Here is a 27,117-nt window from a genome sequence, read left to right as displayed (position 1 = left end):
ACAATGGTGTAGTTCAAAAGGCTGAGATCCAGAGAGTAAATGTATGTTCCAGTCCAAGTCTGAAGGCCTGGAAACCAGGGTGCGGAGAACAGAAGATTGATGCTCAGCTCAAGTAGTCCAGCAGAGAGAGAGAGAGAGAGAATCCTCCCTTCCTCTTCCTTTTTGTTTTATCCAAGCCCAGTTAATTAGATGATGATCACCCACATTGGGAAGGACAATCCGCTTTACTCAGCCTCCCCTTTCAAATCCTAATCCCTTCCAGGAACTCCCTCACAGGCACACCAGAAATCCAGCTAAATTGGCACATAAATTCAACAATCACAAGAATCAAGGATCATTTTTTATAAGTTAGGATATCAATATTTCTTGAGGGGGGATGGTAACTAATCACTAAGATTTACACTTGCATGTCTGAAATTAAATGCCCAGCACACCCACTAGACTATGAGATCTTTGAAAGTAAGGGCTATATTTTATTCTTACGTCTCCAGGATCTGGGTGAATGTCTGGCACATATTGAATGTATAATTAGTATATTTTCTGAAAATATATATCAGCCTATCAATTTAGAAACTCAATATAAACAATTACTTTACTCTAGTACTTGGATATGTAGTCAAATTAAAACTACTAAAACAAAATGATAATTGGTCCTCACACATAGAGCACTTAGCTCTTCAAAGGTTAATTGGATTAAACTAGAATAACTAAGTGTTGCACTTTAGATTTCAAATAATAATAATTATTGTTATTACATCCACATTTGACATCAGATTAACAGGTGTTTTTGACATCTTAAATGATAATCACATTTTCAAATCTACCATTCAATAATCTGAACTGTTTCTAGTGACCTGAAATATCAGAAAGATTTTTCTCTATTTTATTCATTTGTTACCTATTATCTTGTTTGGGATATGTGAAACTATGGGCCACATAGTTTAAATATTTTACAACAAATTTGAAACCACCTTGTTGACCATGCAAAGGAACACTCATGTTTCAACTTACCTATTTGATTTTTGCAAGTATTTCTCTCTTCTAAAATTATTTTTGAAGAAGCTATTTGACATAAACCAATTTGTTACAGTCCTAAACGTTCTCAAAATATATCTTAAGTTGATTTATTGTTTGAAATGGAAACATGAATGGGATGGCAAAAGATACAATTTTAAAACGCGAATGTTACCTTTGTTTTTTAGCCTGTATGATATGTGATACATAAGCAAAAAACATAAAGGTAATATAAAATAATAACAACAGTATGAACAAAATCAATTTGAATTTCAGTTACTCTTTGTTGGGTGGTTACTATATGTCAGGTAGTGACCTAAGAACTATATGTGCATTACCTCATTCTGACCACTCAACTGTATAAATTAGTTACCAATTTACTATCATTTGGCAGAGTCTTGAAAAGCTTAAAAGCCTATCCAAGGTCACTCAGCCTTTAAATGATATAAAGAGAATTATTAAATGGAATTTACAGATTGAGTAACCTAAGATAGAAGCAAGGGACTGCAGGAAAGAATAAAGAACATTAAAAATGGTAATTTTGTAGGTAAATCTCAGTGAATATTGACTATAAAATGATAACATATAGTGAAGTTTTATATAGACAGAATTAAAATGAACAATGATAACATTCAATGTGGAAAGAAGATAAATGGAGTTAAACTGTTTTCAGAGCCTTGTGTTGTCCAGAAAAAATTTAAAAGTACACATTTTAAGGTTTCAAAAACCAAGCATGGGGTGCCTATGGTAATGCAGTCGGCAAGCATCCAACTCTTGGTTTAGGCTCAGATCATAATCTCAGTTTGTGGGACTGAGCCTTGTGTTGGGATCCTTGCTCAGCACAGAGTCTGGCTGGGACTCCCTCCCTCTCCTCTGCCCCTCTGCCCCTCTGCCCCTCCCCTCACTCTTTCTCTCTCTTAAATAAATCTTAAAAAAAAAAAAAAAAAAACCCAAGCATGCATGTTTTAATCTCATTGCAATTAAAAGAAGAATAAAAATAAATTCTGTAATTAGAAAGCTAATAGAGTAGTGAAATTACCTTTTAAGGAAAAAACAGTATAGGAAACAAAAGTAAAACAAATTATAAGTGGTATATTTTATGCCAATATAGCAGTAATTACATTAAATATAAACTGACTAAATTGTCCACAATTAGATGACAATGATTGTCAAATGAAATTAAAAACAAAATAAAACCTTTACATAGCTTACAAGAGACACATCTTAAATATAAGAGCAAATAAAAGATGAGAGTAGAAGAATAAATAAGCTTGTATCATACAAAAATGAATCAAAAGAATGCTACTATAGCTATACTAATATAAAAAAGACAGATTTTTGGTCAATAAGTAGAGAACAGAACAAAGTATGCAATTTTTTAATAATAAAAGAGGAAATTATAAAAAAAGAAAAAGAGGAAAATGTAATATGTTAAAATTTATGTGGCACTATTCACATAATTCCAGAATATACTATAAAACTGTTGGCAGAATATAGAAGAAAAATACAAATTCAAAATTGTAGTAGGCAATTTTAATATATTTCTTACCATAATTTAAAAAACAAAGAAAATATTACTAAGGATAGAGAAAATTTGGAGCATAACTATCAAATCTAACCTCTATTTATTTTGCATTCCCTATCTACAGATTTCATATTCATTAGGAGTTCATATGTAGTATTTAACAAAATAAATTGTAATTTGGGCCCAAATGCAAACTTCAAATCTCAAGGACTGAAATCATACAAAAAAAGATGTTTTCTGAACCCACTGAAATTAAGTTAGAAACCAATTTATAAAGAGATTCCTTGTGGAAAACTAGCAAATGTCTCAAAATTCAGCAATTCATTTCTGAATGACTCAGATTCAAAGAAAGAATATTTTGATCTAAATAATACTGAAAATGCAGTGCACCAAAATTAGTAAGATGCATAATATTTATGCATTAAATTAGAAAATAAATTAAATTAGAAAAATTTATAGCCTTTAGTGTGTCTTAGAAAAGAAGGCACGTTGAAAATTTGTGATCCCCATATCTACCATAAAAAATGAGAAAAAGGATGACAAATTAATGCAAAGAAAGTTGAGCAGTGAAATAGAGATAATTGCAAGCATTAACAAATTAGAAAGAAAATACAATAGTAGTAATAATGATAATAATAATAAACAATGAAGCCAAAAGTCAATCCTTTTAAAGAGCTAATAAAATAAGTAAATGTCTAGCAAGATTAAATAGAAAACAAAAAGGAGGGCATAATTTATGAATAATATCAATGAAAAGTAGTATATCACTAGAGATCCCACATTTATTGACAGAATAATAAAAGGGTACTATACACAATTTTATGTCAGTAAATTTGAAAGTTTAGATGAAATAGACACATTTATTGAAAAACAAAATTAAAAAACTGAATCAAGAAAAAAATTAAAAATTGAATAATCCTGTATTTGTCAAATTAATTTGAGTACCTAATTTAAAACCTTTACGTCCACCCCACTAAAGTAAAGCAAATTTTTTTAAGCTCTAGTCTTAGATAGTTTTATGATGAATTTTGCCAAATATTTAAGGAAAAATAATGCCAAATAACACAAATTTCTCCAAAGAATGGGGGAAAGGGAATATCTTTTAATCCATTTTGCAATGTCAGCATAACCTTGATACCAAACCTGCCAAAAGAAAGTTCAAACTGCTATCACTCATGAACAAAATTGCAAAAAGTAGGGGCTCAGTTAATTAAGTTTCAGACTCTTGGTTTCAGCTCAGGTCCTGATCTCATGAGTCCTAAAAGCAAGCCCCACATTGGGCTCTGCTCTCAGTGTGAGTCTGCTTGGTTATTCTCTCCCTCTGCCCTTTCCCCTACTTGTGCTCTCTCTCTCTAAAGGAAAAAAAAAAAAAAAACTTATTAAAAAAGGATAATACATCATAATCAAATAATATTTATTCCAAAATGCAAGGTTGACTTATTATTAGAAATCAGTCAATATAATACAAATGGCTAACAGACACATGAAAATATTTCATCATCATCAGCCATCAGGTAGATTCAAATCAAAACCACTGAGATATCACCTTACATCAGTTAGAATGGCCAAAATTAACAAGACACTAAACAACATGTGTTGAAGAGGATGTGGAGAAAGGGGAACCCTCTTACACTGTTGATGGGAATGCAAGTTGGTGCAGCCACTTTGGAAAACAGTGTGGAGATTCCTTAAGAAATTAAAAATAGAGTTTCCCTATGACCGCAATTGCATTACTGGGCATTTACTCCAAAGATACAGATGTAGTGAAAAGAAGGGCCATCTGTACCCCAAATGTTCATAGCAGCAATGGCCACAATCGCCAAACTATGGAAAGAACCAAGGTGTCCTTCAATGGATGAGTGGATAAAGAAGATATGGTCCATATATACTATGGAGTATTATGCCTCCATCAGAAAGGATGAATACCCAACTTTTGTATCCACATGGATGGAACTGGAAGAGATTATGCTGAGTGAAATAAGTCAAGCAGAGAGAGTCAATTATCATGGTTTCACTTACTTGGGGAGCGTAAATAATAACATAGAAGACATTGGGAGATGGAGCAGAGAAGTGAGTTGGGGGAAAGGGGAGGGGGAGACAAACCATGACAGACTCTGGACTCCGAGAAACAAACTGAGGGTTTTGGAGGGGAGGGAGGTGGGCGTTGGGTGAGCCTGGTGGTGGGTAGTATAGAGGGCATGTATTGCATAGAGCACTGTGTGTGGTGCATAAACAATGACTGCTGGAACACTAAAAAGAAATAAAATAAAATAAATTGGAAAAAAAATAAAATCAGTCAATATAATTCTTCATACGTTTAGACTACAGGAGAAAAACATAATCATCTTAATAAATGGAGATAAGTCATTTGATAAAATTCTGTCCCTTTTCAATAGAAAATCTGTCATCAAAGTAGGAACAGAGGATAAATTTCTTAATTTGATCAATGATACCTAAAAATCCCTACATCTAACTTCAGTATAAAGGTAAAGTATTGACTGCTTCTTCCCTGAAGTTCACAACAAAATAATTATGTCAACATCGAACTTGGGTACCAGCCAGTGCAGGAAAGTAAGAAAAAGAAATCAACAAAAGTGGGAAAAGTCATTATTCTCTGAAGACATGATTATGTATGTAAAAAAAAATTCAAAAGACTCTGTAAACTATAAAATAACAAGCAAATTAACAAAGTCTCAGAATACATCAAAATCAAAATCAACCATATTTCACAAAAGTCATTATGTTATTGGGAGCAAAAAACAACAAATATACCAATAAAATAGAAAAAAGACTCATATAGAGTCTCTTTATATATAACAATGTTCTGCTGCATTTCAATAAAAAATGACCTTTTCAGTAAGTGGTGCTGTCTCAATTGGACATCTACATAAAAAAATAAATCATAACTCTTATCTCATATTATACATAAAAATTAATTTGAGATGGATCATAGACCTAAAAAAACTTTCCTAGAAGAAAATGAGAGAGCATATTCAAGACTTTGTGATAGCGAAAAATCTCTGACATAAGACACAAAAACAGAAACAATAAAGTAGAGATTTATAAGATGATTTCATTTAAATTAAAAAATTTTGTTCATCAAGAAAAAAACATTAAAATAATAGGCAAATCACAAAATGGGAAAAGGTATTTATAGTAAATGTACCTGACAAATGACTCATAACCAGAATATATAAAGATCTCCAAAAAAGAATGCACCAATTTTTGTAATGTGCAAGAGAGATATCAGCCACTTCATAAAAGAGGATATCCAAATGGTCAGTAAATACATAAAAAGATATTCAAGACCACTAGTCATCAGGAAAATGCAAATTAAAATTACAGTGAGATATCAGAATATATCACCAGAATGGCTAATCTTAATAAGACTTATAATATATTTTGAGGAAGCTGTAGAGCAGCAGGCACTTAATACATTGCTTTTGAGAATGTTCATAGGTACTTTGGAAAACTCTTTGGTAGTAGCTACTAAAGCAAAACATTTTTTTTTTTTTTTTGATCTTGCTAGATTCAATTCAACCCTTTGGTACTCACCCAAGAAAATTAAAGTTTATGGTTACAAAAACGACATCTATAACGTTTGTCGAAAGGTAAATATTCTCACTTCAGGCCACTTCTCCTTACATACAAAGCACATGACCAGATGCACTGCCAACCTATCTGTCCATTGGGAAGAATCTCCCACCCTTCTGCCTTTCAGGGCAATTCCAGGGGACTGGAATGTGGCCACCCTTTATTTTGGGCTTGCATCTATTTGAAAGCCAAGCTCAAGGTTTTTCCTCTTTTTCTGTTAGGCATATAAGGTTTGTCATTCAGCTATAAATGCAAGGCTGAGGGAGGTACATTTACTTGGAAAACCTACAAACTTTTCTAAGACGGTATATCCCTGAATCTTTCTAGAATTTCTTTTCCACCTTCTGGACTCATATGTCTTACTATAACTTCAAGCCATCTCTTGCTTGTTCTGCCAGATCAACATGATGTCATCAACTTAATGACAGCATCATTATATTCGGGATGTTCACATGGTTTAGATCTCTTCAGACTGCATTATGATGTAGGGTGGGAGAGTTAATACAGCTTTAGAGCTAAACTCTAAATGAATGTCTAATCCATGAGAATAAGCACTGTTTCTGAATGACAAGGTATTCCAGTCTGTGCACATTCACTAATGCACACATTCACTAAAGAGCACATTCATTCATTAAATCAATGGCACCTCATCATGTACTATTATTGCTAATCTAATTTAGCAGCAATACCATCCAGCGTGGCCGCCATGATCAGTGCTACTAGTATACTGAACTTGAAGTTCTCCAAGATCCATCTTGTTTCTGCAGGGGCAGACTGGGTGAATTAAATGAAGATGATAGGTTACCACAACCCTTACATCCTTTAGAGTTTAATGGGGATGCTCATGACCATCATTCACCTTGGAATGCTATATTGATTTTTATTTGCCATCTTGACTAGGGTTTGGGACAGTTGCAAAGGCTTCCATTTTGCTTTCATCAATATGACAGTACCTAACCCACGAAACAAAGAGCTACTGAATATCAGGGTATATACTGTCCAGGTATATATACTGATATACTGGCAAGCGTATCAATCACAATTATTACTTGGGGACTGGGGAAATTATAATCAGTGGATTTGTGGACCTACTAGTCCCACTGTAAGTCAAATATCAGCTAGGATTCCATTTTTTAGCTGGCCACTATATGCTTCCACTCTAACAAGGGGCCATGGTGACACATCGCATCTCCGAGTATCAATGTCAATCCATACCCTTTGTCCAGTAGTCCTTGAAATATCTGGGTATCTCCTTTCTTCCAGTGTAAAATCACCCAAGTAAATGGGCGTAGTTATCTCTGGGAAAGAACTGCAGGAATCATCACAGTAAATATTTACTATAGAATGGCAGTGTCCTTCCTCCTGAGGACCTGAGCATCTATTCAGTCAATGTGTTTCAGACCTTCTTCCCCTCCAGTCTTTCTTCTGATTATACATGTGAAGCATATTTCTCAGTAGCTTCCCTTCTCCTTTGTCTCTAGAAACACAGTGTTTTTAACCATCTCCATAACTCCTACAGTTAATGCTGCATAGGCAGTGCCTCCAAATCTTGCCAGTCAGTGCAGTCATTACAGCTCTCTGGCTTCTCTATTGCTTCAGGGTCTAATCGTCTCCATGGATGGTAGCAAGCCCAGCTCTGTGACTGCCTGTCCTACTGCCTACAGTGGAAAGCCTGCACTGAATATTTTGGAGATGCTGGTGTCCCTCTCATCCATGCATTCCTGATGGCCTTGGTGAATGGTATGTCCTCTGGGTCTTTTCATAGAAAGAATCCTGAAAAGACTCACATATCTCTCAATGTATATTCTAGTGTGCCAACACCCCTGAGCTTTTTATCTCTCTCTATGTCATCTGCCATGGCACCCAGACATTTCATTTTCATTTCACCCAGACCCTCAAAATCCAGGCCCAAGGGTACTCCCCTGGTTCCAGCTAGTATATGCTAGCTAATTTTTGCTGCTCCTTTGGGGTATAACATCCTTCTTCCCTTCTCTGTCCAGCACATTCCAGGAGGTTACCCAGGAATTTAACCCTGCTTTTTGGCCTGATATCAAGGACGGGTGGTTTGACAATTCCTGGGCAGGGTTGGGTTGGGGGAGGTGAGGCACACCTGTTGTCTTGTTGAGAAGCCTCTGCAGTATCTTCCCAAATTGGGAAAGTGCCAGTTCTTAGAAGAGATGAAGACCATCTCTGTAAACACTGCAGGTCCGGGGGAGTCTACAGAGACACAGTCATCAGACACATCTATCCAGATGTCCCCAATCCATATTTCAGAGTCTCAAGTTTTTAGCCAATGACTTGGGCTTCATGAGACACAACTCTAACTAAGTCTTATGCTTGCTGCTTAGCTATGTCTACTCTTAGCTTTGTCTATATGAGGGCCTCTTTGTAAGCCGTAAGTTCTCACATATCCTCTAAGTTTTCATGAACCATCTCAGCTCATTAGCCCTCTATAAGCCAACAATGCAACTTAATAATAACCAATAACAACTCCATTGTTCTTTTGCACTGTTCCCCTAATGTCTTTCAAGTTTTGGAGTCACTGCCGTAGTAAGGGTACTCCCTTTCACAAGGATGTTTCTCCAGATTTCCACTGGTGAAAGCCTTAAGAGCTTTCACTAAGAGCTATCTCACTACCTTGTGTCAGGAACTATCTGTGCTCCACATACAAGTCACAATGGGGTCTCCACTGAGCTTCCTCCTTGCAAACCAGGTAGTGAGTAATCTGACACTAGAACTCTGTCTTTCTATCTCTTTTCCTGGTACCAGCTGTCTCCATTAGGGTCTTCTGGGAAGGGGACACCATGATAGAATTGGAAGTGACAGAGATTTTTTGGAGAAATGCCTGTGAAGGTAAAGGGAGGCGAGAGCAAAAGTAGGTGGGAAAGCCATAACCACAATGAAGGTCTGACTCTCATGAAGAGAGAGGGGCACAGATGAGAATTTGGTTGGAAGAGCCTCACACTACAGTGTAGCTCTGAGAAGATCTTGGCCAAACTTGTGGAGGGGCTCCAGAGCAGAGACTGGCCAAGAGAAATTCTGGATTGTGCAGGAATGGCCCAGTCTAGGGTTTGGGCCTTGTGTGGTCACTGGCTAGAAGCAGCCCAGGGAGAGAGTTGCCTTGGCATGGACATCGTAGTAGATTGTGAAAGCATGGCAGCTGGAGACTGTTGATAACTCCACTCATTCTAATGGGTGCTCCTGAACAGGGTCTAAGTGAATAGAGCTTTTGAGTGCTCAAAGTAGTCTATATTCTGACCTAGGAGGTAGTGAAATAGGTGTGTGTACTTTGTGACAATTAGTCATATACATAGGACTTGAGTATTTTTTAATGTGCATTTTATACAAATATGTATGCTATGTAAATACATTTACTTTAGAGATATCAAGTAAAGAATTGAAGCTACTATTCTGAATATTCTCCTTGATATTCTAGAAACAATCTTACCCCTAGAAACAACCATCTAGTGAATTACAAGTAGTTTGTTTTTATGGGTGTTATTTAGAGAACTGCCTCATTTCTCCCACTACACTGTACAATCTCAAAATAATGAGTTATCTCTGCATACTTTATAGTAACAGAAGACAAGGGCTTCCTTTTTGAACCACAGTATTCTTAGAACATCTAAACTTTCAAATTATCAATTTTCTTCATGCAAGATTTTAGTCTATATTGAAGCATCAGGCTTAATGCATTCTTCTGGAGTTTCTGCCCAGGCCTAAGATCTGATTGCTGCTGGTGGGGAAAGAGAGTAGCTGAGATGTGAAGTCCTGTTGTGCAAAATCTATAGCTGTTCCAATGCCAGAGACAGAATTTGGATCAGTAGCCTAGAATATTGGCCAAGGTAATGTTCCCAGTCCTCTGACACAGTCTCATTATCTGCCTGCTCTGACAGCCACAACAGTCTTTATTTAAAAAAAAAAAAAAAAAATCCTAGTAATAAAGGGAAACACGAATAGCATTGTGTGAATCCAGTACCAGTGAGAACGCAGTGACTATATTTGGAAGTAGGATCCTTTAGTTTTACCACTTTGGAAGTAGGATCTCTGCTTCAGGTCTCAGAAGATACTCCATTGTTATGGTCATGGCCCCCTCTCCAAAAGCAAAATCAAGACATTCTCTCAAAAAATGAGAACTTTGATCCCTCCTCAAAAAAAAAAAAAAGAGGACATTTAAGAAGTACTTTCAGAATTTTCCAACTGTAACTCCAAGTGAATGTTTTAGAAAAATAAAATGCAGAAGACCAAGATGGAACCAGAATAATTGTCTTTTTTAGTACTATTGGATATTCCATCATTCTCTTTTTCAAATTTCACAAATGCCTCTTAATTAATGAGTATCTCAATGAGCATCTTAATATAAAGTCAAAAGTAAAACAGAATTAAACTTGTTCTTTCTTGAAAAATGACCCTGGAATCCCATAAAATGAAATTATAAGTAAAGAATCACCCCTCTAAAGTGTGTTTTGATGGAACTATTTTTTAAAATGCAATTAGACAGTTATAGCTAACTTAATAGTTATGACATAAATTCAACGCAGGATTTTTAGAAGGATATTTTTATTTCTTTATAACAAAGCCACATTATTTAAGATTAATATGATAAAAACGTGCTCTATTTCTGTCCTGCCTCTGTCAGCGAGAAGTTTTAAAGCTGGCTGCAGTGGCTTTCTAAGACAGATGTCAGACGCATGTTTTGAGGATTTGTTAAATAAAGCTGCGTGTCATGGTCTGGCCCCAGTGGAAAGTGATGTAAGGGAACTTTTTGCTGTTGACAGGAGAAGAAAAATTTGGAAGAAAATTTGTAATATCCTAAGAGAAATTTCATACATCATTGGAAACAAAGGAGAGTAAAGCTAAAATAGATTGGGCTTGAGCTCTTTTTTTAATCATGTCAATCCAAAGCGTTCCAGGCAGCGGTCTGAACACACCACAGATGAGGGCAGATTTACCACTTGACTTCACCGAATAACAATCTCGAAGCTTAAAGGAATCTGTGTAAGAGGGAAATAGTGAAGCTTAATGCATTCTGTTTTTTTTCTAAAGGCAGTATGTTGCTTAAACACGAATTCTCAGAATGTAAAATGTAAAGATAAAGAAGACTATCTTGAATATACAATGCATTTGGAAACGGGGAAAAAAATCTAAAATAGTGCCTGAAAAAGCCATGGAGTCTTTCTACAACAAGAATGCAGAACGAAAGAAATGCCTGGGGCTTTGGCCTGAAGCTATGTCTATATAACAAGACTGATTCAATTATTCTGTGGCTGTTTTCTTTTTTGTTTGAAATAATCCAATAGCTGCAAAATCAATCAGAGGCCTTCATGGTTTATGTGATCCAGCTTTCAAGATAGAAAAGGAAATGATAACCAAACTGCATTTGCTGATAAACCATTTCTCTAACCAGAATTTCTATGATTAAGGTAAGTGGGGAAATATTTGTTGTTCTTATTTAAACTCCTTTCCTATCAAATTTACCTAGCATACATGCAAGCCCAGTTAATAAACAAATGACACCCACTTCTGTTTTAAGTCACGGTTCTAGAGAAACTGTCATCTTCAATGGACAGCTGTAAGCTAATTACTTCCTGGAACTGGAGCTTTGTTTTCCATGAACACCTGTAGCATAATCTATACAGAAGAAGAATGAAATAATTAAATTGTACTTCCTCCTTTTAATGGAGAATATCAATTTCATATAACCTGGGAGTGTGGAGGAAAGGGTGTTTGCGGAATAGAGAATCAACCGTAGATGAAAGGATTTCTGAAAAGTAGGAGTAGGCATTTCCAGCTAACACATAACCTGGCTGTTCATCTTTCCCCAGTCAAACGTAGGGAAGTCTAGGAGAATCTTCCTACAGCAGACAGGAGAAATACTCCCACATATTTTAGCTGAAAGCACCAGCCTAGCTGTTACACAGTGAAGAAGACCCACACTCCCCACTCCTTCTGCCATGTATTCCACCTTGGAGATTGTCGATTAAAAACCAGAGCAATGAAAACAAGAGGGAGTTAGGAGATTTGCATGATATGTGGCAAGACAGAAACTTCTTATATGGAGGAATTAAGTTGAAGCAATCACAGAAAGAATGCTTTGTGTTAGTGGATGAGCCCCAAGCCTTGAAGTTGGTCGACACATCATGGATCATCACAGCATGTGGATTAATGGGGGAGCAAAGAAGGATCAGGCAGAATCTGGGGCTACCTAGGAACAAGGGATCAGATGGGAGATGCTAATCAAGTCACTGTGAACATGTGTTTGATCAACACGCAACTGAGAAGAGGCTATTGCATTTATACTCACGGAGTATTTACAATTGTTGTGAAGATGTATAAACTCAAGTGTCCATATGCTACACTGGTTTGTTACTCACATCAGTCTCAGCCACAACTGTACTCAAATTTACCCAGCCAAAGTCCCCACCAACATAATTATGGTATCGGCCCCTGTCGCTCATGCCCCCAGTTGATTTTAGGAATTCCCAACCAGGATCTCTGTCTTACTTTCTGGTCTCATCATTCAAGCTGCTGAAGTCAGGTTCTGTGAGTTAGTTACCTCCGCTCCACTGCTGCTACTATATTCTATAAAAATGAACTCCAGCAGACACGGCCGGCCCCTCTACCACTGAAGACCTCTCAGACTGTGGTTGCAGTTAGGCATTTGGCACAGAAATGGAAAGAACATTTTTCTCCTAAACTCTGTGTGATGCTGTGTTACCTGGGCCCAGATGCAGTGTCGTGTGTGCCAGGAGTTATTCTGGGCCTCTTGTCAAATGGTCCCCGTAGTCTTTCAGGAATCACCTCTCATCTTGTGGGCCAGTTGAGGATCAGAAACAGCCTTGTTCTCATCTTCCCCCTCAGTGTCTCTTTTTGCTCCCTCACCCTTGGCCCTATCCCCCTCGTACCCACAAATGCCTCTTTCAGCCAAGATGGGGGGGAACCCCCAAAACCAAAAAATCAACCCCCCCCAAAAAAAACAGAAAAAAACATCAAGCATGGCAAGGGCAACTCATGAGGAGGGATGAAAGGTCATGGGCCTGACACATCTAAGCCCTACGTGGTTGTTTATGCTGTGGTGTGCTGTAAGAAATTGCCCTGAAGGGGCGCCTGGGTGGCTCAGTGGGTTAAAGCCGCTGCCTTCGGCTCAGGTCGTGATCCCGGCGTCCTGGGATCGAGCCCCGCATCGGGCTCTCTGCTCAGCGGGGAGCCTGCTTCCTCCCTTCTCTCTCTGCCTGCCTCTCTGTCTGCTTGTGATCTGTCTGTCAAATAAATAAATAAAATCTTTAAAAAAAAAAAAAAAAAAAAAAAGAAATTGCCCTGAAAAGGAAGACTCCTTCTGGGATTCAGTCTCAGAAAGGCAAAGTACTCACCCATAACGAGACACACACCTGTCTGTGCCTCACAGACACTTCTATGGACTTTTTCCACAGGCCTTCAAAGAGTGAGAGCCTGGCATGGCTGCTTCTTTTCAGAGAGATGAGCAGGCTTGACGTGGAACATGATGGGTTCCCCTGTAATCCCCTGATTCAGAGATGCCTGGAAGACACCCAACTGACAGTCTTGGGAAGCTGGCTTCTTTTAAGTTGTTATTATTAGAAAAGACACATCTCTGATAAAACCTTGAGATTATGATATGAACTGAGCAGACCAGGGAAGAGCAAGAGTTCTGGAGTCAGATGGCCCTGGGTGTGAACCCTGGCACCACCATTCAGTAACTGTGATCTTGGATAATTTGCTTAACTGGCCTATCCAAGCCTCAGTTTCCTTGTCTATAAAATGGAAAGGAAATAATAGAGTTGTCAGTAAAGGCTAAGTGAAAATGCTTATAAGGAGTTTTCCTCAAGTACAGCAAGTGGGCAATAACCATTGGCTACTGTTACCATACCAGGACGTAAACATGGACGAGCCTGGAGCTGAAGAACACAACTGTTAATGTCTCCTTTAGAAAATTTGCTCCCTAAATGTTGCCTCCAAATGAAAGTAAGAACAGACACTAAATGCTGTCACCTACAAATACAAAGAGGGAAAGATAGATGCCATAGGCTGGGGATTCTGATAGGAGAAGCCTTTAGGAGCTGGACCTCCACTGTAGCTAGAGCAGCTGATATGGAAGATGCTAGCATGGGTGGAGGCTCTCTTCCAGTCTTTTATAAAGCTTGGCTCAATGTGAAAGCAATTAAGAAGGCATCTAGTTACACCTAGAAGGCGTAAGCAGGTTTGATTTTAAATCAAGAAAAATAATAGAATGATACAAAGCACAAGGGGAGGTAGTAGTGGTGGGTGGCTCTGTGTTGTTTTGCCTGAAGGGGGGAAAACAATTCACCAATGGTACAAGGACTCTTTGATATATGACTTCTTGCCTTGACTTGGCCTACTTCATCTCCAAAGATGATTAGGAAGGAAAGAACAAGAATGTGAAAGAAACACAGACAAGGCTCCACAGTTTCACTGAGTGTCCCAAGGGTGCTCCCTGATGAAACACTGTCTTGCATTCCTAGGGACACTCTGTGCATTGTGTGGGCAGTCCGGCCACCCAAGGACACCAAAGTCAGCTTGGTTGCTCATCAGCTCAACGGAACTTTGCAAAACTTTAGTATCTCTGGGAATCTTGATTGCTTGTGTGGGTGGAAAGTGGATGGTGAGAGACACAAGGAGTTGGTACCCAAAGCCTTTTCCAAGACAGAGGGCAAGTGGAATAAAGTTGAATTGAAATCAAGTGTTGGTTTTAGAGTGTTCACTTTCTTTGGGTAAATATCCAATACCATTACTGGATCATATGGCATTTCTTTTTTTAGTTTTTTGAGTATAATGTATAAATTTGTTAAATCCCTCCGTTGTACATCTGAAACTAATGTAACATTGTGTGTCCACTATACTCAAATGAATTTTTATATCAAGTGTCACTGTCTCCATTTTGCAGATTATAAGCTGTGAATGGGTGACTAATAATGAAAAATAATAATAGAGACAGAGACGATGGGGCCATATTTTGAAAATAATGAATCAGAATTCTTCTTTTGCCTTTCTGAGTTCATGGTCTTCATCCATGTTGGCCCAAGACAACCATCTGCATGGGAAATCAAGATTTGTTCCAGAAAGAATGAACAGGGAAAGACTGAGGTTATACTTGTCTCCTGACAGTCAAGATGTGAACTTTTAGCAACAGAGTGCCTTATTGATACTCTAAATCCCTTTATTCCCTATACTGGAGGACAGCACTCATTTTCTTCCTTGGTGGTGTAAAGAAAATAATCCTTTTAGCTAACTTCTGACCAAGTAGGGAGTTGGCAAGGCTTACAGTTCTATGGCAGACTAAAGACATGGGAAATGGGAGATAGGAGCCCTAAAGATAAAAGTGACCAGAGAAAAAGAAAGTGAGAAAGGGAAGGCCATTACAGTGTATAACTATCACATTGTGTGATAGACATTGCCTATCCTCTCAGGGCTTCAGCCTAGACTGGATGTATATATCAGGTATCAGATAATTGACTTGACATTCAGGCTGAGGGCAGATGGAAGCTCCTGGGACTCCCATACATAAGAATGTTGTTTTATAGCTGTCTTCTACCAGTCTTGTTTGCAGCCACATCAAAATCATTTTGGTTGTTTGGCAGAGTGAGCCAGATGCAAGCCTGAGTTTTAGCTTCTCTGACCACCCTTGGTTCCAAGCAGCATAGACAGGACCTAGGTATGCCTGAGAATCTGGACAAGGCAGAGAGCAGCAACTTACCCAGGGCCAGACAGATTTGCATTCTCACCATGGAGAATGTGACCCAGACAGGAACACATAAAGACTCATAGCACCCATAGGAGAGGGATTGGGGGCTAGGTCACCTACAGAGTACAACAGATATGGGCCAGGAAGAGAGAAGAAATAGCAGATAGAATGCAGAAGTCAGGAGCCAAAGGACATCACAACCAAGGACCCTGATTTTGCCTCCACCATGAGATCTTGTAGGTCTCACCATATCCACAGCATATCCAGGTGACTTCTTAATGCAGCTAGGTTTTAAGCAGATGACTGACAAAAGTGAGGGAGAAATAACTTGGTGTTTTGTTTCTTTTTTTCCCTAAAGGACTGATTTCAAAGTGCATCCTGAGTTTGCAAGTCAGATTACATTTTAACCAAAGTATTAAAGTCCGTTGTCCATTGTTTCAGTTGGTTTGTTCCCAGATGATCAATGGCAAGAAAACCAGATGGTTGTAGAAAAAAATAAAAGAGCTATACATTCTCTACACATTCAGATGAAATGTGAGTGAAATTTGCAGTCCTACTCTGTAGCTTGATCATATGAGAAGTGGGAAAAAATGGACAAAAATGCAGAAGGACTGGGCATTTTTTGCCTCACCGAGACAAACCCCTGAATGGAGTGATTCATGACAATAATGAGGAATGACAATGTTGAATCTGTTCCAATATGCATCTTTTGAAAGAATACGTGAAAATAGAATGAATGTCACTAATTAGCTCACTCAAGGAGGCAGAGCCAAGAGCACTAAAAAAATTGTTCATGCTGAAGTCCTAGTCAGTGACTAAGCAATAAATATATCTACTTCCTGAATCATGGACTCAAACCAGGAAGTAACCTTCATTAGTGCTTCTCGGTATTTAGTCAGATCTAGGCTCCTGCATCAGCTCTCTGTAGCTGCATAACTACTCTAAAATTGGCAGGTTAAAATAACAAGCATTTATTATTTTACAGTTCCTGAGGGCTGGGAATCCCAGAGTAGCTTAGTTGGGTGCTTAGGGGGTCTACCTCAGAGCCTCCATGACATGGCACAGTCTGCAGTCATCTAAAGGCTGGAACTGGAGGATCTGCCTCCAAGATGGCTCACTCCGTGGCTGTTGGCAGAAGGCCTTCGCTCCTTCTCATGTAAGCCTCTCTAGAGGACGGCCAGAGGCTCTTCCTGTCGTAGCAGCTGGCTTCTCCAGAGTGAGTGATCAGAGAGAAGGAGAGAGAGAGAGGAAGAAGAGGAAGCCACGGTGTATCTTATGGCTCCCGGACCTCAGAAATGACCTACCGCCAATTCTGCAATATTCTATTACTGACACAGACCAACAGGAACACCCTTAGGGAGGTGATCTCAAAGGGTATGAGTACCAGGAGCTGGGATCATTGGAACCATCTTGCAGGGGAGGCTGCCTACCAAGATTTCTTTAAAAGGAAAAATAAATTCACTAGACCTCCAGTGTTGTATAAATTATTTGTGTTGCTTGAACTTGCAAAAACAGGAAACTATGCAGAGACCCCTTTGACATAAATAAGTTGTAAAAACATGGGCTATAACTTTTTAAAGTTCGGTTTGTTGGTTCAGAAAAATCAGGCCTCATAAAGCCCCAAACTTTGTCAATCCTGGAATGCAAATTTTAATAAGATGTCCCTTGATGTCTCTACAACTGTCTTGTTTGTTCACTTGAAGATAGGTTTCACATTGCGGTGTTATTGAAACCCGCATTAAGTAGATGTCTAATCCACTTACTGCTAGAATCAACAGAAAATTCTGCCCTGCTTTTTTACTGCTATGCTTTTTGCTGATGAACGGCTGCAAGTCTGCCTGTGCAAAAATGCGATCTGCATAATGTATCTGCTCCCAACATGAATATGGTACTGCCTGCCACAGCACGAATTCTTCGGATTCTGGCATGCCTGTGTTCTGAAGGCCCCCAACGTGATTCATTTCTCCTATCCGCTTCCCGCTTTGAACTGCTGTATAATCTTCCTTTTCAGGATGCTATGACATCATTTGCCTTCACCCAGCACATGAGAGATCATAAACTAACGTGCAAAGCAGTCACGGAGAGTATGGGGCCGTGTGCAGGTTTCAGGAAAATGATGGTACAAGATGGTACACAGCGTGCTTATGTTAATTACTGAGAATCAGAGAAATAAAGAAATGACCACAACTTGTGACATACCAATAGGACTATTTTCTCCACGTGTAGCTGCATCCTAAGGTCTCCATTTAGACAGAGACGCCCAAGCAAATGAAAAAGTATCCGTGTTTACGTATAGACACATCAGGCGTGTTACCCCCAAGAGAGAGGCCCAGAGAGGTCTCCCTGGAGCCCCGCTGTGTCTCCACCTCCAGAACACGTCTGTCTTAGTTAGTCCTGCAGGTGGGAGGATCTGCCGGGACCCAGAGGCCTTCTGTTCGAACTCTCTCATTCTCACGTTTGTCCTGCTGTCTAGACCGAGGGCCCCAGTTCCAGCCAGATGGCAAGTCAGCATTTCAAAGGCATAACCGAAGGGGCCAAACAACAGTAGATATTAGGAATCTGTTGCCACCGTAAAGTTGGCTTGGCTTTGGAAAATAGTATCCATATGTTCGAGTAGATTTGTGAACCCCTTGGTGCTTCATTCCCTGACACCATCAAGAAAATACCCTCCGGGCCCAAGGGCGTCTTAACAAAGGATTCCTTGGCTTTGACACACCAAGTGGCTTTTAAGGATGATCCACAGCCTCTGACCCAAACATCTGGACTGTTGGCCACAGTCTGTGCTGTTCTAACAGCCTCTCGGAACTCCTCGCCCCTCTGAGCAGATAAAAGAATCCTCACAAGATGACTTCCTCTGGGCGCCGGAGACCCCTCGGCTCTCACCTCACACAAACCCGGGAGAAGGAGCCCTGGCCGTGGCTTCCCCGGCTCTGTCGGGGGGCTTATTGCAACTGACACTAATGTCACACTGGACAGACACAGTGCACAGGGTCTTCCTGCTCACCTCCTCTCCTGTCTGCTGTTAGGAGATGAATGACTACTTAGTCATTGACAGGGACAAACAAAAAAATCTCTCACACACACTGCTGTATGGGCACCCACTCTTGGCACCTGTCAAAGTGCTACAGTAGACGGAGAAAGGGGAAAGCCCCCCCACCCCCACCCCCGCTCTGCTCTCGGGCTCATCAGGATGTGGCCCGGGTGTGCTCTCCACAAGGACTAGAGAGAGAGCTGCGCGGAGCAGCCTAAGTCCTGTGCTGATGGTGACTTTGCTCCAGTGCCTCTGCTTTTTAAAAACCTCCTTTCAAAACCCTAAAGACTTTGAGGGCATAAATGGCTGGAGACAAAGAGAACCTGCCTTGTGAAGAAATCCCTTGGGATCGTTGTCTGATCTACTCAGGGTTCCGGGTAGATGCGGAAGTTCCCAGAAATCCGTTTTACTGAGGGTCCTGTTCCTTCTTTACCGTTGAACTGCTGCAGGGCATCTGAACTAAAGCACAAGGGGGAGAACGAGGAAAGCCTCACAGCAGCTGAGCCACACCGGGAGTGCCCACAGCAAAAGCCGATCTGCTAGCAATAATCTTGGGTCCCCCGGGCAAAAAGCCCATGCAGCTCAGTGACAGTCAGACTCCCTTCTCATTGCTAATGCAAATGCATCCTAGAGATATCACCGAAAGGGATCATTAAAAGGGAGCTGTGCGGCTCTCACTTCATCTGCTTGCTGCCAGGGCTGGGAGGAGCCGGCAGTGTCTAGAATCTCATTACACCGGCAGCCAGGAAGTAGTTTAAAGCATTACGTCATAAGTTGTCAAGGTAACTGTCCAGGCTGCCTCTCGGGCCTCCTGTGGTCCATGATGACAGGTTCTCCAGACCAGGTGAGGAGTAGAGGGGTGGCCTGCAGCCTGAAGCAGGACAACCAGCAGCCCAGGCTCAGAAAGGTGACTTGGTATCCAAGCCTCCCTCTCGCCTGGGCTACTGCTTCTGGGCTGGAGGGTGAGACGGGGCCCAGCAGTCTTGCAATGCTTCCTACCCACCGTGTGCTAGGGAGGACTATCCTTGGTATCACCTACTGCCTGGAGCTCCCGAAGAGGGCTTCCTGACCATCATCAGCCTGACAGCGGCAAGAGGCTACAAAACTCGTCAAGGACACCGCGAAGGGCACTCCCGGAGAGCTCAGGCCCAGACTTCCTGTTGCCTCCAGAATCGGACCCGGCAAAGTGCCACAACCCGAGTGTCCTTAAACAACAGAAATTTATTCTCTTCTAGATCCAGAGGCTTGAAGTTTGAGATTAAGTTTCTTGGCATTGTCGTGCTTCCTCTGAAGCCTCCAGGGCCGGATCCTTCCTTGCCTCTTGAAGCTTCTCACAGCCCCAGCTGTTCTTTGCCCTGCAGCAACCTCCACGGTGACAGAGCCGCCTTCCCTCTGTGCATCTGTGTCTTTACTCAGTGTTCTCCTCTCTGTGTCTGTCTCCATTTCCCTCTCTTAGAAGGACACAAGTCATATTGAGTTGATCTCAAATTGATTCCATATTCCAAGATGCTCTTTCTCAGTAAGGTCACATTCACAGGTAAGGGGGGCGGTGAGGACTTCAACCTGTCTCTCTGAAGTACATGATTTGATCTGTAATGGGCCCACTCTTTATTTTGCACAAAGACAGGTGCCCACATCGCATTCCCAGGCCTGTGTTGGGCCAGGCCCACACCTGGCTGCTTGACAGACTCACTGAACACCAGGTGGAAAGTCAAGCCCAAGTCAAGCTGTTAAAATGGAACCATTGAAGAAATGAAGAGCCACACTGTGGCCTTGGAAATCAAGGTCACCTCATGATTCTGAACTTGCCAACAGCTTCCATACATAGTTGCTCCTCTCTCCCTTACTGGGGCTCTAAGGGAAAGTGTTTGGGACAAGGGGCTCTCAATAAAATCTACTGGGAAGGGCTTCCCTTTGTGTAATCACCAGAAAAGCATACAGAATGTTATCTTGACTTTCTGTTCTGTAATAGTCTCCAAGACCTCTAGACTGGGCAAAGTTTCCTCAACCCTCTGAATCATTCATCGTCAGCAGCCCAGAGAAAGCAATTCTGGTGAGCTGTGTTTTGCATTTTCTCTCTTGATAGGGGCCGATCTTTTAAGATCAGCAAAGTGCTTTTGCATTGTCTTAATGTCAGAAGCTTGCCCAAACTCTTTGGAAAGGTGGTTTCCCCTGAATTGAAGCAACAGGGGGCATAACTCTGCTCCCAGAAGCATCAAAGACCTGGAGATTATGCTATTCTGCTCATGTGCTTTCTCCAAAGAGTACAGAGAGGGAGGCTCCCAAGACTTTAGCAGAAGCTAATACTGCATTGTCTGAAACAGCACTCTTAACAATTAGATTAAGGCCACAGATGGAGATAGCAATTTTCTTTCTGCAGATAAGGTTATGGTTAATTTCAGGTGACCAATGGTTAATAGCCAGACGTAGCAGAGTTAGCACATCCTTCTCATAGCCAAGGGAAAGACAAAGATGCATGGAGAGATCTGGTGTTCATCCCAAAGTTCCTTCCCACATTCTGGGATTGTTTCTCCCACATCCTGAAGCCAGCTTGGTCCTAGGAAAATTGTGACTATCATTCCGTCACTTGCTGGGTGCTTTACATATATTATCTCACAGTCCCTTAAGGAGACAGTATAACATAATGGCAGATCTAGGGCCCCAGAGACAAATGACTGGATTCAAGTTCATGCTCCTGCCTTTCACCCTCCCTATGACTGTAGGCAAATCAATGAGTGCTATGAAATGGGAGGTCTAAATTCTGACATCACAGAGTGGCTATAAAGATTAAAAGAGATAACCTATAGGAACACTCAATAAATGTTAATTTCTATTATTAGGTACTGTCATTGTTCCCACTTTATATATTACATCCCACTTTTAAAAGAAACCTGAGATTTGGAAGAGCTAAATAACACATACCAGTCACACAACTAATTGTGGGGAACAGATTCCAGTCCAAGCTTTAGCCAACAGAAACCCTCCCCCCCCCCCCCCCGCCCCGCCCCCGGCACAACTGCCTGCCTCACAATTTGGAGTAACATTGCTTTTAGAGCTTCCTGACCTCCATTTTCAGTTCAGACTTCTGCCTTTCCGTTTCCTTCCAGGAATACCGTATCCCCCTTTGTTCCCCTTCTGCCCAGAGCTCCCCTTTCAAACCTATCTTCCCCCAGAGAGCACCATACAGTTCAGACCAAATCTCTTCCTTCAGCTCCAACCCTGACTGTCCAACGTAACACAGGCCATGCCTGTCTGCTCAAATATCAACAGCCGGTGGTGACATCATTCCTTGTCCTCCATTTATTCAACAATAGCATCAAAGACAGACTTTCAAGCACTGTGGTCCAGGCTCTGTGTTGGCACTGCTGACACAACCCCAGCTATGGCCCCAGTCCTCAGAGTCTCTGATCTGGAAAGGAAGACAGACACATAGATCATTAACACTTACTCTCCAGGGAAGGTGGGCTGGTGTTGATGAGCCATGACTTGTGGGAGTGCCATGGTGGGGCTGTTTTAGCTACATTTGGAATACTGAGTCTGATTTCGCCAAGAGGACACGTGGCAGAAAGCATCCTGGCAAAGAAGAAAGAGCCACCAGTGATGGAACTGATATAAACCTAAGGAGCCATAAGGGGGATGGGACAGCGCGGCTGGAGTTTGCCGAGCCTGAGGAAGAATGATGGGATGTGGCTGGAGGTAGAGCCCAGATGGGGAGGTTTTAAATGCCTACTGTCCTCGTGCTTTGGTTTTTTTTTTTTTCCTACATGCTACTGAGTCTCAAACTTTATCCTCCATCAGAGTCACCTGAGGGCTCGATCAAGAAAAAATGCAGATTTCTATCCACCCTGTTTTGATTCAGTACATCTGAGGTGGCGCCCGCACATAGACACTTCTAACATTCTCGGGTAACACTGAGTTGGCCGCTTCTAGGACGGTGCTTTGAAAATGACTGCAGCAGACAGCGGGTTAATGGAGAACATCTGGAAACCTTTGGATTTCAAGTTGACACACCTTGGTTTCTCCTATGGAAAGCTACTGGGGAGCCAGTGCACGTGCTTCGCTCCCCCTTCCTGTCTACTGCCTTCTCTAGCTCTGCCTGAGGCTGGGCCACCACAGATGTTGGGCTATGCTCCATACTGGAGTGCCACCTCAGCACCCCGCTTTGCCCAGCAGCAATGTGTTGAGAAAGCGAGAGTCATTTCTGGCGTTTGCCTTTCCTGAGCAGTGATGCGCCCCCCCCCCCATGCCCTAATGTCACTTGCTGGCTGAGGGTCGCTGGCCCCCCCCTGCTGTCCCACCCGAACCCCAAAGTGGTTGCTAATGGTTTCTGCAGGTTTTTGTTGTTGCTGCTGCATGTGAATCGGAATGCCTCCGTTCAGCGTTTCCTCATACAGCGGCTGGGATCAAAATCAACTTTGCTGCCTCTTTCCAATGGGAAATAACCCATGTTCCACCTAAGGTATAAAAACTTCCTTGCAAAAGCAAACAAAATGTCATCTTGAAAAAGATATGTCATTGAGGAGTTGGAAATCAAACTTTAATGACCTCTGCGTACCTCTCTGAGCTCATGTCTTTCCTTTCCCCTCTCATCTGACATATCAGGCAGCCTTGGGGCTTTGTTTGTACTGGCTACTCCTTCTGTCTGGAATGTTCTTCCCGCTATATCCACGTGGCTTACTCTCTTGAGTCTTTCCAGTCTTTCCTCATTGAAATCTGCTCTGGAACCTGGTTAAAACACCAAATCCCCTTCTCAACACACACACACACACACACACACACACACACACACACATACACGCACACTGGGCCCCCTAATTCTTCTTTATTTTTCTCCATAGACATATTACTGCTTCCCATACTATATATTTTACTGATCTGTCTGTTCATAGTCTGTGTCATACCCACTAGAATATAAGCTTCATGAACACATGATTTCTAGTCTAGTTTGTTCATTACGGGGGTACCTCACACCTAGAACAATACTTGGAACACAGCAATAGAAACACAACATTTCTTGAATGACTCACACTGATTCTCCTACACCCTGGTTTCAAGACCTGGGCCTGTTCATTAACTGTCTTGCCCAGAATGGTCAATCAAACTACTCTATGTCTCTTACTAGTAAAATGAGAATAACATCAGCCTTACCCAGATTTCAGAAATTGGAGAAGATAAACCAATATCTAAATTATGAAAAGGCTGTGAAACATGAACGTAATACAAATGCAAGTTATTTTTAATCATTTTCCAATTTCTCCCAAAGAATATAACAAATATATTCAAAGAAGCCATTACTATAACTAGTATTTTTTTTTCAGGCATTCTTGAATAGGCACTTTCTCTGTTTTACTGTGTTCATAAATAACTCTTTGTATGTGCTAGAGAAATAGAAATGGGAAAGCTTCTAACAGTGAAAAAAATAAATAGAAATAAATCAAGTGTAAGATTATTCAATCGAGTATGTTTGGTTAATGTATAAACACTAATGAGTGGCATTAAGTTACAAGGCAATTCAGGGGCTGTTCGCTCAATATCATCTGAGTAAAATAATGGGAAAAAAGTAAATGTTCATCAGTTTTGTTAATATATATATATAGCTCAATGTCCCCAGGCCACCCAAACTACAAGTTTAATTGCAATCACATTGACATGAATTCATAGAGCCTGCTGGCCTACATGATGATAGGCTCCCTACACAACTACAGGCCATCTGCAAAGACTGCCCCAATTAGTCTGAGAATGTATGGGGTACTTCACATTTGCTCATGATTATTTTCTGCAGGGTGTTCTGCTGAATGCTACTTGCTGCTGTCCACCACCTTCAGCCCCTAAAGAAGACGTTGTGGGAGCAGTGCGTCAGGGCCCGGAGAGCTGGATCTCAGTGCTCCAGGGTTTTCACAGCCCCCAAAGATCCCCTGGTCCTCCCTGGACTGGAGTTAGATTTCAGAGTGGTGGGTTGGCCCCTTTCCTTCCATCTTACCCCTAGACCCGGGGGGATGTGCTAGGAAACGACAACTGAAAAACCAATAGCCTTTTCTCTGTTTCATGTCATTCCGGTTTAAGGCATGCCTTATAAAATGGCCATTGTCAGGAAGCATGCCTTCATATGAGCACACAGAAGTCCTTACTGTTTTTTACAAGCCGTAAATAGATTTGATCTCAGATTTCTTGAAAGCTTTATTGTATTTTTCGTGGTGACTCTGGTGAATTAACCTCCCTAAGAAGCAGACAGACCATTGAAAAGCAAGAAACAGGTAAAATACATTCCTCAGCTTCAACCAAACCAGCCACAATCCTGTCTGGATTGTGATCCGTGGTGCTGCACACGTGGCTGTTTTCCAAAGCGTTCCTGGCTTCCCCATAGCCCACTTCACACTCCGGGCAAGTGTGGCCCAGTTGTGCTCATTTCTGCTTACCTTTCCCTGGCAAAGAAACATGTGTGCAATTCTCCACTCAAGCAGTAAAGAATGACTCTCAATCTTTTCACCTTTGATGGGAAAGAAAAGATCAGGGTGCCCTGTCTTCTAGAGAAATACAACGGAGGGAACATCTCAGGTAACAGTCCTTGTGACTATTGTTCCTCAGAGGAAAGCTGCTCCCACCCTGTTTCTCACCACACAGGCCACAGTGCCTCCACTCCATGCCCAAGCACAGAGTGCCCGGCGGCTTTGTGGATAGGCTCGTGGGGGAGTCCACCCACTAATAAATGCATGTAATCTTCTCAACTGACACAGTGGAAGAATCCTCAAATTCAAACACCGTAGAACCTCTCTTGAAAATGTACAACGTTTTATTTCATTTTTCTTGGTTTTCACACACACACACACACACACACACCATAAATTTACCTATAAGCAAGGATTTGTACAATACCTATGAACTGAATATTCAGTGGGGAAAAGACCAGGTGTTATCAGCCTGGACTGAAAGTCAGTATGAGATTCAGCCCCACGCTGCAGTCCTATGAGTCGGTAAGGTCAAGACAGTTATTCTGAGTTAATGAGAGTCTTCTCTTTCTATCATACTTTAAAGGAGAAGATGATATAATGCCATCAGCATTATTTAACTCCAGGCTTAAATTCAAACTCTCGTTGTTTCTTGTGAATAATTTAACAACTTTGCATCTTATAAATTAAAAAAAAAAAGGTGATAAAGAAAAGGAAATGACTAAAAACTGAATTCAAGTCACCTTCTTTGATTTCTACTTTGATTTTTTTTAAAAAGTTTTATTTATTTATCTGAGAGAGAGCCAGCGAGCGCGAGAACAGAGTGGAGCAGAGGGAGAGAAAGAAGCAGACTCTCCACTGAGCAGGGAGCCTGACTTGGGGCTCGATCCCAGGACCCGGAGATTATGACCTGAGCCACCCAGATGCCCCATTTAGTCTGGCATTTAAAAGCAAACTGACTGGGCTCGTAGGAGACGTTGGATCTGGGATTAAAAATGACTCAAAATGGAGAAGACAGGAGTGGGGAGAGAGCACGTGTAAGGAACCTTTATCACTCACAGCTTTTTCTTTCCCTAAGTACTACTGCTAAAACCTACTCGTTTATTCTAAGGTCCAGCACCTTGTCTAGAGGTGAAAAATGATTTGAAGAAAACCATAAGCCATATTTCCGCTCAACTACAATCTGAAGTTAGGGGTTTGAGGAAAGAATAAGGCACATAAAATGGGATCCAACTTTTGTAGGACCTCAAAAAAGGAATTTTCTAGTCATTTCCTATACAACCTATCTGTTCATATTAGCATACAATCATTTCAGCCTCTCTAAATAAAACGTTTTTAGCCTTCAGAACAAACAAACAAAAAATAGAGTCATGCCTAATTTAGAACTTTTTGTGAAAGTGTAACATTGAAGTTTGGTGTGTATGCTTTATTTACTACTTTAAATAAGAAAAGACTTATTTCTTTAAAATGGGAGAGGGCACCTGGGCGGCTCAGTTCCTTAAGTGTCTGCCTTTGGCTCAGGTCTCCCTCATCAGGTTTCCTGCTCAGCGGAGAGTCTGCTTCTCCCTCTCCTTCTGCCCCCCCCCCCCCACTCCTGCTTGCGTGTGTGTGCGCGCGCTCTCTCTCTCTCTCTCTCTCTCTCTTAAATAAATAAAAAAAATCTTAAAAAGAAAACACCAAAATTCAGTAAATTAAAAAAAGCTCGTGGAGGGCGCCTGGGTGGCTCAGTGGGTTAAGCCTCTGCCTTCGGCTCAGGTCATGTTCCCAGGGTCCTGGGATCGAGCCCCAC

This window comes from Martes martes (genome assembly GCF_963455335.1).
Source record: "Martes martes genome assembly, chromosome: 3".
NCBI classification, from domain to species: Eukaryota; Metazoa; Chordata; class Mammalia; order Carnivora; family Mustelidae; genus Martes; species Martes martes.
Note: the sequence above shows the minus strand (reverse complement) of the source record.